This window comes from Microcebus murinus, chromosome 2 (genome assembly GCF_040939455.1).
Source record: "Microcebus murinus isolate Inina chromosome 2, M.murinus_Inina_mat1.0, whole genome shotgun sequence".
Taxonomy (NCBI): domain Eukaryota; kingdom Metazoa; phylum Chordata; class Mammalia; order Primates; family Cheirogaleidae; genus Microcebus; species Microcebus murinus.
The window spans coordinates 88,775,899-88,790,239 of record NC_134105.1 but is presented as its reverse complement, the minus strand read 5'-3'; the positions used below and the strand labels follow the sequence as shown (position 1 = coordinate 88,790,239).

Here is a 14,341-nt window from a genome sequence, read left to right as displayed (position 1 = left end):
TAAACAGGACAGACACAGTTCCTGTCCTCATGGGGCTTAGAGTCAATAGCACAGCTTTGTCAGAAAATCAAGGTCCCCCAGTGCCCTCAGAGAGGGCATCTCCTTGCTGTCTCCGTGTGCCCCACCCCAAGCAGTCCTTCTCAGGAGTACATGGCGTGCACACTCCCTGGCCCCTGAAACCTTGTCAGAGCCCAGGTGGGGAGGGGAGAGCAGTCTATTTCCAGAGCTCAGAGATGCTCACCAGCCTTGAAGTTGCCCTGAGTCTTTTAGGAGCTTCTGGGAAACTGTCTCCTTGGCAGGCGTCCTCTCCCAAGACAACGGCGAGTGGGCGGGGGAGGCGGAGGTGCCAGCTCGCTGGGCTCAGGGACTGCAATTCCTGCCTGTGACTCTCACGGGCATGCCTCCCACCCCCACCGCCGACCTGCTGCTTGCCCCTAGGACTGGAAATGGTCTGGAATCAGAGGAGATGCAGTTGGCCAGACTGGTTAGATCCCCCGGGTGGGCACTGCTTCAGGAAGCCTGCCGGGGGCTAGTGGAGGGGTTCGTTTTGACTGGAAAGGTGCAGGGGCTGCCCAGAGTGGGACAGACAGAAGCCACTATCTCCCAAAGCTCAGGCAGGCAGGGTCTTGCCCTTTTGTCCCAAAGGCCCGGCCCTGAGCCTGGTTTGTTGGAGACAGAGAGGACAGAGTGGTGGGCTGTGGGTCATGTGGGCTGCTGCTGGGTGGCAGCCACCTTCCTCACCCTCTCTGGTGTGCAGGGCGGGCCCCATTGCGTCAGCCTTGGAGCCTCTGCTGCTGGCTTTGCAGCCAGCTGGGCCCCTGGAGGAGGGACTCTCCCTGTTTTTCAACAAACCATTAACCATTTCACCCTCCTATCCCTCCTTGCAACCAATCTGGATTCCCAAGGCTGCCCTCATGCCTCTCTGCCCAGGTCTTGAAAACCTCCATTCTACTCCGTGACACCCAGGGCCTGTGCCTGGGCAGCCTTTTGAGGATTGAAGGCTCCACCATACCCAACGCCAGCCTCGTCTCTTCCACGGGAAAAGAGTTAACCTCCGCCATCCCCACCCTCAGCATTTGTCCCATTCTGCAGCGGTGAGGACAGAGCTCCTCAGCCTCCAGCATGAGCTCATGCCACTTCCACACTCCAACCAGAGTCCCGCCAGAGGGTCAACACGACGTTTTAGACCTAGAGCAAGAGCGGGGCTCGAGCCAGAGGCCAGAAGCTTGGCCCTTGGCCCCTCCCCAGAGCCTCTCCAGCCATTTCCTGCAGACCTATTTGCGCCTTTGCCCTCTCGGGAGGAGCTTGGGGAAGGAATGGGTGGAGTGACGGCCCGAGAGGGCCCATGGGGCTGACTGAGGAGAGTCGCAAGTACATACTGTTTCCCTGCTCCTGTAGGGGCTGGCAGAGGAGGCATGGGGTGGGGGTGGAGAGGCCTTCCAGTCAGCAAAGCCCAGGCCACATTCCCGCTCAGGACTTTTATCTCCAGCCCCAGCATTCCCTTCATCACCACACCCATTCCAGGGCCTGAAATAGCCTGAAACTTCATCCAAGCCTAGGCCCGGGTCCCAATTTCAGTTCCACAAACATTTGGCTGCGCTATAACTTGCAGGATCCCGAGCTGGGTCCTGTGGGGATGCAGAGATGAATGAAGCCCAGCCCCTGCCTTCAGGGAGCTTGCAAAGTGTAGCCAGATGTCTGCAGTCAAAGGCATTAAATTGATGCCTGCAGAAGAAGAAAGAAGGATGCTTCCCATGGAAGGAATGAGGAGCCCTGTGAAGGAGTCGTTTCTGTTGAATCTTAAAGGATGACCAGGATTTCATCAGGCAGAAATGGTTTCATGAGGCAGAAATGAGAAATACGGAGGTGTGACATTCAGGATATGTTTGGGAACTCGGCCAGCAATCTGGTGTGACTGGAGCACGTGGGAGAATATGGAGCAGCTTATGTTTCCATGGGTGTATGACTTTGTCTAGATTTCCTGTAGTCTGAGGGCTCCCAAATGGCAAAGACCTATTGGTTCATGGAGCTTTATAGATCCGCCAATGGAGGCACAGAAAGGTATGAAACTCTCTTGGAGCTGTACACTACATTCGTGGCAGAGCAAGGAATAGACCCAGGTTCTCCCACTCTTCTTGGTCTTGGCCCAGTTCAGGTCTCTTAATGCAGGGGGCTTAATCCATGAAGCTGGCTGACCCAACAGACCCTGCCGCCCCTTAGTGGGCCAAGAAGACGTATGAAATGAACAACCAGTGATTATGGCTACATGACTGCTCCTCATGGTGTTGCGTATTTAGGAGGAATCGATAGCTCCATGACACATGATGGGAATAAAATGCCAGTATTCATTATCTTCCCAAGTTTATTTAAATTTGATCCCAAACTCCATCCACAGTTGGTGAGAAGTCTAATATTATTAGGACTCCCTCCCTTGGCTCATTAGATTTCACAAAAAATAAAATAAAAATCTCCAAGCAAGCAGAGTTTTTTTCTTGCAAGACTGGGGCAGCTGGTCCTGATTCAGTGGAGATCACCACTGTTAGTGGCTGCCCTGCATGCTGAGCATGGATCTTCCCCGTGGGTGCTGCTTCTCTGGGCAGGCTGGTGAACTGCCCACTCACAGTGGCCTCTCCCAGCAGCTGGCCTCTTAGTGGGCTTTCTTCCAGCCTCCTTGCTCCTGGCTCCGTCCTGGGGCTGTGCATCTCTGGAGTGTGTGTGTGGGGAGTTCCAGTTGGATCTCAACTTCTGCCACTGTGGACACTTATGATTTCCCACCCTATTTCCAGGTGCCGGGAGTCACTGGCCACAGGTAAGTCTACTCTTACTTCCCAATTGAAAAACCACCTTCCAACCTTTCTGACCTCTTGGACTCAAAGCCCTGACCACCCTCTTGGGAGGGAGGATGTGGGGAAAATGCTTCACATTCTTTTCTGAAGAGTCCACAGCCAAGAAAACCAGATAGGGCTGATTTCTCAATCATATAATTATGCCACATTAAATGTTCAATTAATCACCCTGTTATATTTCTAACAGCAAAAGAAAAGTTCAGTAGCAGGTGACAAAAATATGGTATAGTCATACAAGGCCATAGTGTGCATCCTAGCAGGAGGGTATTTAATGACATGGAAAGGTGTTCATGATAACCTTGGTAACTGAAAAAAAGCAGCTGTTAAAACAGCATCACAGTGTGGCCCAATTTTGGGGTAAACATAAAGCTATATATCTATACAAAGAAAAAAGAACTGAAAGGTAACACCAAAATGTTTATTTCCTTTGTGCAATGAAATTTTAGGTTGTTTTGACTTTCTCATTTTTGTTTGTTTTCATTTTCCAAAAATTCTACACTGAGTATGTATTACCTCATTTTGGTGAGTAATTGGAAGAAAAAATTTTTAAAGTAATTTTTTAAACTACAAAAGTAATACATACTCATTGTAAAACATCTAAACAGACAGACACATATGCAACAAAAGTGAAAATCTTCTATTTCCCTACTCACTCTTGTCCAGGCTGAGAGTAGAGAACCTCACCTCCACATCATATTTTCATATGTGGATTTTTTTTATTGTACATATGGCACTATCCATATTATTCTGTAACCCCTCTTGTGATAGTTTCCTAGTTAAAATCAAGATAATAATGGGGTACCATTATTAAGTTAGAATTAAACGCATTAATATATGTAAAGCTCTTAGAGCAGTCCCTGGCATATAAAAAGCACTATATGAGTTTTAACTATTTTAATGTATTTATTTATTTATTTTTGCTGAGCACTGAAAACTTTAGTTAATTTAATTCCTGACAATTGCTTCCTCAATATTATCATGTAGTTCTTTGTACCTTAAAAACACATATTAAAAATGTTATTCCACTGAAAACCACTCCTATATAAATATCGACATGTGATGTGTGTCAGAATGCCACAGAATATTTTGTGAAGATAAAATAAAATTAAGATGGAAGCCGAGTTAGAGATGACCTGATTCCCCATCTCAGGAATGGCCCAAAGTCAGATACTCTAGGACAGAATGAAGATTTGGAGAAGTAAGACAGTCATTCAAGCACGAAAGGTGAAGCACCCAGCTGCCCTGGCAACTGGCTTCCTCTGAGCAGAGCGGAGAGGGTGGCCCTCATGCTAGGCCTGGCCCTCCAGCAGGGTCCACCTCAGTGCTGGGGGTGCTGTGGTTCATGCTGAGCCTGAGTGGGTTCTGGTCACTTTGAACGGGAAGCCATAGCTCAGCAGCACCTAGGACGGCTGGTCCCCGTGGTCCTAGTGGCATTTGGCCCTCATACTGGCCAGCAGCATCCAGCACTGTGTGAGCACCATGTGGCCTTGAAGCTCAGGTCCTAGGATAGAGAAGTTACAGGTATTGGGAAGCAACTGGGGACCTGGCAACTGGCTATTAAATGGATTCTCTTTTTATCAACTGCAGCCTCCAGTGTCTCCTCCAGGTAGTCTTGGACATTCCTCAATGTGGCCCTCATAAACAGCACGGTTGTGGGTCACCAGCTCAGCATCTTTCCCAAGGCTGGCAATCATTTGGAGTGTTCTCTGTCCCTGGTCTGAAATTCCATTCTTGTCCACCTCCAAACAGGATTGGGTGCAGAGGGGTAAGTTTACTGAGATCTTGTACATAAAGTGCTTTAATCCTGGGACCATAGAACTCGTGCCCCACAATTGTAAGGAAGTCCTTGCTCAGGTCCTCCTCATCCACATGCTTTTTCCCCAAGGCCTGCCTGGCGTCTGTGTGCATGAGAATGTGAGGCAGCTTGGAAGCTGCCAGTTTCTGGTTCAGAGCTTTCATGTGCTGACTATTTTAGAGATGTGCATGATGATGCCAGTCCCACTGTTGGCCAGCACAATGGTCACAAGGCATATGGTCAGGTGAACAGCCACAAGGATGTTGTCAACCTCTGCCTGCCCATTCATCATGGACACCCAGACAAAGGTGACCGTGGCTACTTGTTCTTTCACCAGGTGCTCCAGGGAGGGCTCTGAGTTGGAGTCTTGCTTCACTGTTCAAATAATAAAATGGGGTTTCGCTCCCTCCACTGGGCTACAACGCTCTACCATATCCCTCCTTTGGGGTTTGGTTTTCATGGAAGTGTTTCACCATAGAATGGATTATTAAATTATTTGACTCTATGCCCTGGAAGTGAAGATTACATCTTGAGGTTTCCCACCTATCATTTTCACAAGGCTTTCCCAAGTTGCATTTCTAATGTCCTTGGCCTTTTTACCCGACGCCAGAGGAGAGGGGAAGCTGTAGCCATCTGCCTTGCTTCCCACTCATGAAGACAGGAGCATGAAAGGATGGTGGAATAAGATCACACTGCCAGGTAAGGACTGCTGGGACTTCCCCAGGCCTCCAGCATGGCTTCAATCATGGCTGGATAACTTCTGGCTCCAGGGAAGTGGTTACATTGCAGTTCACATAAACTTTCCTCTCCTGCAGGCTCTTCTCTTGGGGTCCGTCGGGGGGACTCCTCCTTGGAGCCATGGCCACCTCCATCCACCCAGCCACTGCCAGGCTCCTGGCAAACCCTCCCACGCTGCTCTATTTCATAGACATCCCTGCACATTAGGACTATATCTACTTAATACTTAGGAAAAAGTTAAAAAAATTTTTTTTTGAAAATGAAACAAGACAAATGAATAACTAACTTTTTGTCTGTTCTTCCCACCATTTGCAGAGGGGCTGCCTGGTGAAAATTTCCCCCTTTGTCTGTTTGCACACGCCCCAACTGGCGAGCCTTAGTGGCCTTTCCCTGAATGACCGCAGGCCTCAGATGGGCAGTCTACTAGCCAAATGCCCTTCTTACCTAGAGGCTTGGGGTTACCTGAACTATTTGTGCTTTTCTGGAAGGAAATGAAGCAGAAATGCCCTAAGCTCCCTAGAAATCTCTATGGTTGTGAAATACAGAGGGTCTTGGTTGGTAGATTTTGTCCCATTTGGGGTGTAGCTGCAAAACAAGAAGAAAAAGTGATCAGGTTGATGGTGCAGCTGTAGGAAAATATGAACATCTGTTGCATCAATCACTGAAAATGTGTCAGCAGGAAAGAGCAGTTTTAACATTTGTGATAAGACAGTGAGATACAAAAGTCAGTTATTACTGGGAATAATATGACTATCATCTGTATTTTAGATTCAGGAGCAAAACATAGTTATATCCAACTCACAGACCAGCAAATGCTACCAGGAAGTGTCTTTTATGGGATGTTTGCAAAATCCTAGTCATTTAAGTTTCATCCTTTTAAAAATGAATCATTATACAAGACCCAGAAAAGAAATTACAAGGGAAGAAAACTACAGACCAATATCTCTCATGAACATAGACATGAAAATCCTCAGCAGAACATTAGGAAATAAAACGTAACAATATATTTTAAAAAAGAATAATACACCATGCCCAAGTGGTGTCTATCTAGTGAATGCAAGGCTTGTTCCATATTTGAAAACCAATCAATGTAACTCCCATATTTGTATTTTAAAGAAAGAAAACCATAGCAATTTTTACATAAAAACATTTGACAAATCTTGACATCCATTTATGATTAAAAAAAAAAAAAGGCACACAGTTTGGAAATGAAGAAATAAAACTGTCTCTATTCACATATGACATGATTGTTTACATAGAAAAGTCCGAAGGACTCACATACATACACATACACATACACACACACACATCCCTAAAACTGAGTTTAGCTAGGTTGCAGGAGGTAAGGTCAACATGTAAAAATCAATCATATGTCTACATACTAGCAATAAAAATTGGAAACCAAAATTCAAAAAACCAATAGCATTTCCAATAGCTAAAAAAATGAAATATTTTATTTTATATAAATATTTTATACAAATCTCCTAAAACATATCCAGGATCTATCTGTGGAAAACTATAAACCTTTGATGAAAAAAAATCAAAGAAGACCTAAATAAATCAAGAGGCATACCATGTTCAGGGATTGCAAAACTCAATAGCGTATAAACTCTATTCTCTACAAATTGATAAATAAATGTAACTCAATTTCAATCAAAACCCTGCAGATTTTGGTAGACATATACAAGTCAATTCTAAAGTTTATACAAAAAGGTAAAGGAACTAGAATAGCTAAAACAATTTGAAAAAGAAAAATAAAATTGGATGAATCACACTACCTGATTTTAAGACATATTACAAAACTACAGTAATCAAAACATTTGGTATTAGAAACAGAAGAAACACATAGATCAATGAAACAGAATAAAGAATCTGAAAATAGACATACACAAATATGGCCAATTGATGTTTTACAAAGGTGCAAAGGCAATTCACTGGAGAAAGGATAGTCTTTTTAACAAATTGTGTAGGAACAGTTGGACATCCGTATGCAGAAAAACAAACCTCACTCTAAACCTCTATCTATACAAAAATCGATTCATAAAAAAATGGATCATGGACTTAAATGTAAAGCATAAAACCACAAAACTTTTAGAAGAAAACAGGAGAAAATCTTAATGACCTGGAATTATGTAAAAAGTTCTAAGACATGACAAGAAAAACATGATCCATATAAGAAAAATATGGAAACACTGGACTTCATCCATGTTTTAAAAAACTGCTGTAAAATACACAATTAAGAGGAATGAAAACACAAGCGACAGACTGGAAGAAAATATTTGCAAATCATATAAAAACAAAGGACTTGAATGGAGAATATGTAAAGAACTCTCAAAACTTGGCAATAAGAAAGCAAACATCATTGGGCTGTTAGGAACTGAGCTGAGAATGAAAAGAGAAGAGAGGAGAGGGGAGGGGAGGGGAGGGGAGGGGAGGGGAGGGGAGGAGAGGAGAGGAGAGGAGAGGAGAGGAGAGGAGAGGAGAGGAGAGGAGAGGAGAGGAGAGGAGAGGAGAGGAGAGGAGAGGAGAGGAGAGGAGAGGAAAAGCAAGCAAGCATCCCAGTCAAAAAATGACTAAAAGAGCTCCCTCCCTCCCTCCCTCCCTCCCTCCTTCTCTCTCTCTAAAAAAAAAAAAAAAAAAATGACTAAAAGACTTAGACACTTTACCATAAAGGATATACAAAGCAAATAAGGATGTTCAATATCATTAGCCATTGGAAAAATACAAATTAAAACTTCAATAAGATACCATGACACACGTTAGAATGGCTACAGTAAAAATTTTGGCAATACAAAGTACTGATGAGGATGCTCTCCTACACTGGAACCCTCATACATTGCTGGTGGGAATGCAAAATGGTAAGGCCACTCTGGAAAAGTTTGGCAATTTCTTATAAAATGAAACATAAATTACCGTATGACCCAGCAATTGCACTTGTAGGTAATTGCTCTAGAGAAATAAAAATTTATGTTCATACAAAAACCTGTACGAGAATATTTATAGCAGCTCTATTCATGACTGCCAAAAACTGAAGCAATCCAAATGTTCTTCAACAAGTTAAATGGATAAACAAACTGTGGTTCATCCACACAATGGATTAAAAAAGGAATAAACTATTGATACATGAAAAAACTTTGATGAATCTCAAAGGCATGCTGAGTGAAAGAAGCCAGCCATAAAAAGTTGCATACTGTGTGATTCCATTCATGTGACATTCTTCAGTAATAGAGAACAGATCAGTGACTGGCAGGGGTTAGAGGTAAGGAGAAAGTGTAATTACCAATAGATGGTATGAGAAAGTTTTGGCGGTGATGGAACTATTCTATATCCTGATTATGGTGGTGGTTACACAAATCTATACATGTGTTAAAATTTTTAAATCCATACACACACACATCAGTTTAACTTTATGTTAAATATTTTTAAAATAGACAACTTTTAGAGTAGTTTTAGGTCACAGGGATTTCTCATATACCCACTGCCCCCAGATGCACAGCCTTCCCCTCCTCCATGAACGTGTTTGTTCCAATTGCTAACACTTACATTAGCACATCAATATCACCCAAAGACTGTAGTTTGCATTAGGGTTCACCAATGGTGTTGTACATTCTATAGGTTTTCACACATGTACAATGACATGTATTCACCATTATTGTACTAGGCAGAATAGTTTTACTGTCCTAAAAATCCTCCGTACCAGTTCACCACTCCCACCCCCATGAGCCCTAGCAGTCACGGATCCTTTCATTGTCTCCATTGTTTTGCCTTTTCCAGAATGTCATGTAGCTGGAATCCTATAGTATGTAGCTTTTTCAGATTGGCTTATTTTTATTTAGTAATATGCACTTAAGATTCCTCTATATCCTTTCATGTCTTGATAGCTCATTTCTTTTTAGCACAGAACAATATTCCATAGTTTGGATGTACCACATTTAATTCATTCACCTACTTTAAGGACAATTTTGTTAACTATGAATCAAGCTGCTATAAACATTCATGTGTGGGGTTTTGTGTGGACATGTTTGCAACTCCTTGAATAAATACCAAGAGCATAATTGCTGAATCATATGCTAATAAGAGTTTGTTTAGTTTTGTAAAAATCCACCCATCTTCCAAAGTAGCTGTATTATTTTGCATTCTTGCCAGCAATGAATGAGGGTTCCTATTGCCCCATTTCCTCCCCAGCATTTGGTATTGTCCGTTTTCTGGATTTTGGCTATTCTAGGAGGTGTATAGTGGTAATCTCATTATTGTTTTAGTTTGAAATTCCCTCGAGACATGTAATGTTGAGCATCTTTCTATATGCTTACTTGCCATCTGTATATCTTTTTTGATGAAGTGACTGTCCAGGTCTTTTGCCTATTTTTAAAATCAGGTTGTTTTCTTATTCAGTTTTAAAAATGTTTTGTATATTTTGGATAACAATCCTTTGTCAGATATGTCTTTTGCAAATGTTTTTTCTTAGTCTGTGGCTGGTCTTCTCATTATGTTTTTCCAATTTTTTATTGTGGTAAACTACACAAGACATAAAATGTATCCTCTCAACCATTTTTAAGTGTACAGATTCAGTGGTATTAAATGCACTCGTAATGTCGTGCAATCATCACCACCATCCATCTCTATGATGCTTTTCATCTTGCAAAAGCTAAGTCACTGTACCCATTAAACAATAACTCCCCATTTTCCCCTTCCCCAGCCCTTTGCAACCACTATTATACTTTTTCTGTCTCTATGAGTTTGACTACTCTAAGTACCTCATATAAATGGAATCATACAGTATTTGTCTCTTTGTGACTGGCTTTTTCCATTTAGCATAATATCTACAAAGTTCATGTATGTTGTAACACATGTCAGAATTTCCTTACTTTTAAAAACTGAATAATATTCCATTGTATGGCTATCCCACACTTTGCTTGTCCATTCATCTGTTGATGGACACTTGAGCTGTGTCTTAGTCCCCTTAGTGTTGCTAGCCAGGAATACCTGAGGCTGGGTAATTTATGAAGACAAGAGGTTTCTTTGGCTCATGGTTCTGCAGGCTGTACAAGAAGCATGGCACTAGCATCTGCCTTTGGTGAGGGCCTCAGGCTGTTTCCACTCATGGCAGAAGGTGAAAGGGCGCTGGTATGTGAAGCAATCGCATGGTGAGAGAGTGGAAGCAAGAGGGGGGAAGGTTCTAGGCTCTTTTTATCAACCAGCTTGTGGGGAAACTAAGAGAGTAAGAACTCATTACCTTGAGGATGGCAGCAAGCCATTTGTAAGGGATCTGCTTCCATGACCTAAACACCCCCACTAGGCCTCACATCCAATGCTGGGGATCAAATTTCAGCATGAGGCTTGGAGGGTCAAATATCCAAATGATAGCAGGTTGCTTCCATGTTTTAGCTGTTGTGAATAATGCTGCTATGAACATGGGTGTTCATCTCTTTGGGACTCTGCTTTTAATTCTTTTGGGTATGTACTCAGAAGTGTAATTGCTGTACCATGTGGTAATTTTATTTTTAATTTTTTGAGGAAAGCTTATGTTGTTTTCCACAGTGGCTATACCATTTTACATTCCTGTCTTCCCATTCTCTTGATGTAACTGCATCAGAAGAATCTAGCTAGACTTTTATGTAATAAAGTTGTGAGTTGTTTTTTTAGTTGCCATGAACCCCCAGTTTGAAAGTCATGTGACCCGAGCATGCTTAGATAAACCAAGCAGTGCAGCCATGGGCAGACCCTAAGTGTTCAGAAGGATTGGGGGGGGGGGGACTAAATTAAGAAGTGGACACTGCATGGCAGGATCCAGGATCCAATCACATTGAGGCCTGGTGTCATCCTATGGCAGGATCCAGTCAAATCATGGCTCCTGGCATGACATAATCGCAAGATCCAATCAGATCATGCCTCATTATCTTATTCTTATAAAACTTGACCCAGTCCCCAGCTCAGGGAGACAGATTTGAGTGTTTCCTCCTGTCTCTTTGCCAGTCAACTTGGAATAAAATTTTTCTTTTCTCAAAAGCTGGTGCTATGGTATTGGCTTCAGGCAGCAAGCCCACTGATGGCTCAGTAACATTGACAGTTTCCTTCACAGAGCAAAAGTTTTTAATTTTAGCGAAGTCTAGCTTATCAATATTTCTTTCATAGATCATGCCTTTGATGTTGTATCTATAAAGTCATTGCCATATCCAAAGGTCATCTAGATTTCCTCCATGTGACATTTTCACCTATGTTATCTTCTAGGAGTTTTATAGTTTTGCATTTTACATTTACATCTATAATCCATTTTGAGTTTAGTTTTGTAAGGGGTGTAAAGTTTATGTCTAGATTCACATTTTTTCAAGTGGAAGTCTACTTGTTCCAGTGCCATTTTTTTGAAAAGAATCTCTTTATCGAATCACCTTTGCTCCTTTGTTAAAAATCAGTTGTCTGTATTTATGTGGGTCTATTTCTGGACTTCCTATTCTATTCAATTAATCTATGTCTATTTTTTCGCTAGTACAACATTGTCTTGATTATTGTAGTTTTGTAGTAAATCTTAAATTCAGGTAATGTTCATCTTCCAACTTTGTTTTTCTCCTTCAATGTTGTCTTGCCTATTCTGGGTCATTTGCCTTTCTAGATCAACTTTAAAATAAGTTTATCGATACACACAAAATAACTTTTTGGAATTGTGTGTGAATCTACAGACCAAGTTGGGGAAAACTTACATCTTGACAATCTTATATCTTGACAATATTGAGTATTCCTATTAATGAACACAAAATATCACTCCACTTATTTAGTTTGTCTTTGATTTCTGTCATCATATAGATCTTGCACATATTTTGTTATATTTATACTTAAGTGTTTCATTTTGGGAGGTGATAATGTAAATAGTATCCTGTTTTAAATTCCAAATTCCATTTGTTCATTGCTGGCATATAGAAAGGCAACTGACTTCTGTAAATCAACATTGTATCCTGCACCTTGTTGACTGTTTTAGATTTTCTACATAGACAATTACGTCATCTGTGAGCAAAGACAGTTTTGTTGATTCTTTCAGATTTTCAACATAGACAAGCATGTCATCTGTGAACAAAGACAGTTTTGGTTCTACATTCCTGATCCAAATATCTTTTATTTCCTTTTCTGGTCTTACTTTATTAGCTGTTCATTTATTCATTTAGTTGTTCATGTACTCATATATTATCCTTTAAATGTCCATGGCATTTGTAGTGATGTCCTTTCCTTCATGTCTACTATTAATTTGGGTCTTCTCTAATTTTTTTTTTTTTTTTTTTTTTTTTTTTTTTTGAGACAGAGTCTCGCTTTGTTGCCCAGGCTAGAGTGAGTGCCGTGGCGTCAGCCTAGCTCACAGCAACCTCAAACTCCTGGGCTCAAGTGATCCTTCTGCCTCAGCCTCCCGGGTAGCTGGGACTACAGGCATGTGCCACCATGCCCGGCTCATTTTTTTTATATATATATCAGTTGGCCAATTAATTTCTTTCTATTTATAGTAGAGACGGGGTCTCGCTCTTGCTCAGGCTGGTTTTGAACTCCTGACCTTGAGCAATCCGCCCGCCTCGGCCTCCCAAGAGCTAGGATTACAGGCGTGAGCCACAGCGCCCGGCCTTTTTTTTTTTTTTTTTTTTTGAGACAGAGTCTCGCTTGTTGCCCAGGCTAGAGTGAGTGCCGTGGCATCAGCCTAGCTCACAGCAACCTCAAACTCCTGGGCTCAAGCAATCCTGCTGCCTCAGCCTCCCGAGTAGCTGGGACTACAGGCATGCGCCACCATGCCCAGCTAATTTTTTTTATATATATATATATATTAGTTGGCCAATTAATTTCTTTCTATTTATAGTAGAGACGGGGTCTTGCTCTTGCTCAGGCTGGTTTCGAACTCCTGACCTCGAGCAATCCGCCCGCCTCAGCCTCCCAGAGTGCTAGGATTACAGGCGTGAGCCACTGCGCCCGGCTTAATTTTTTCCTAGTTAGCCTGGCTAGAGGCTTATCAATATTATGGAATTTTTAAAGAACAAGCTTTTGGTTGCATTTATTTTATTTATTGACTTTTCTCTTTCAACTTCATTGATTTGTCCTGTAATTTTTATTATTTCTTTTCTTCTGCTTACTTGTATTTAATTTAATCTTCTTTTTTTAGTTTCCCAAAGTGTAAGTTTAGATTATTGTCTTAGTCAGCTCAGGCTGCTATAACAAAATACCACTGACTGTGTGGCTTAAACCACAGATATTTTTTTCTCACAGTTCTGGAGGCTGGAAAGTTTAGGATCAGGGTGCCAGCATGACTGGGTTCTGGTGAGGGTCCTCTTCATGGGTTTCAGATGGCTGCCTGCTTGCTGTATCCTCATATGGTAGAGAGAGGAAGCTCAGGTGTTTTTTTCCTCTTCTTATCATGGAGTTCCACCTGCATGATCTCATCTAAATCTAATTATTTTCAAAAGACCCCACCTCCTAATACCATCACATTCAAGGTTAGGGCTTTGACATATGAATTTTAGAGGTACGCAAACATTCAGTATATAACAATTATTGATTTTAAATCTTTATTATTTTCTAATATATGCATTTATTGCTATACATTTCCCTTTAAGCACTACTTTCATTGTATCCCACAAATTTTGATATGTTGTTTTTTCAGTTAGTTCAAAATATCTTAAAATTTCTCTTAAGATTTCTTTTTTGATCCATGAGTTATTTAGAAGTGCACTATTTAGTCTCAAGTATTTTTGAATTTTTCAGCTATCTTTCTGTTATGGATTTCTAGTTTAATTCCATTGTGGTTTGAGGTTAGACGTTGTATGATTTCTATTCTTTTTTTTTTTTTTTTTTTTTTTTTTTTTTTTTTTTTGAGACAGAGTCTCGCTTTGTTGCCTAGGCTAGAGTGAGTGCCGTGGCGTCAGCCTAGCTCACAGCAACCTCAAACTCCTGGGCTCCAGTGATCCTTCTGCCTCAGCCTCCCGGGTAGCTGGGACTA

The 14,341-nt window shown here is 41.8% G+C and overlaps 1 pseudogene; it reads right to left on the bottom strand.

The window, feature by feature from the left end:
- Positions 1–2,344: 2,344 nt before the first annotated feature.
- Positions 2,345–5,583, bottom strand: LOC105864057 (selenocysteine lyase pseudogene; annotated as a pseudogene).
- Between the last annotated feature and the right edge of the window lie 8,758 nt (positions 5,584–14,341).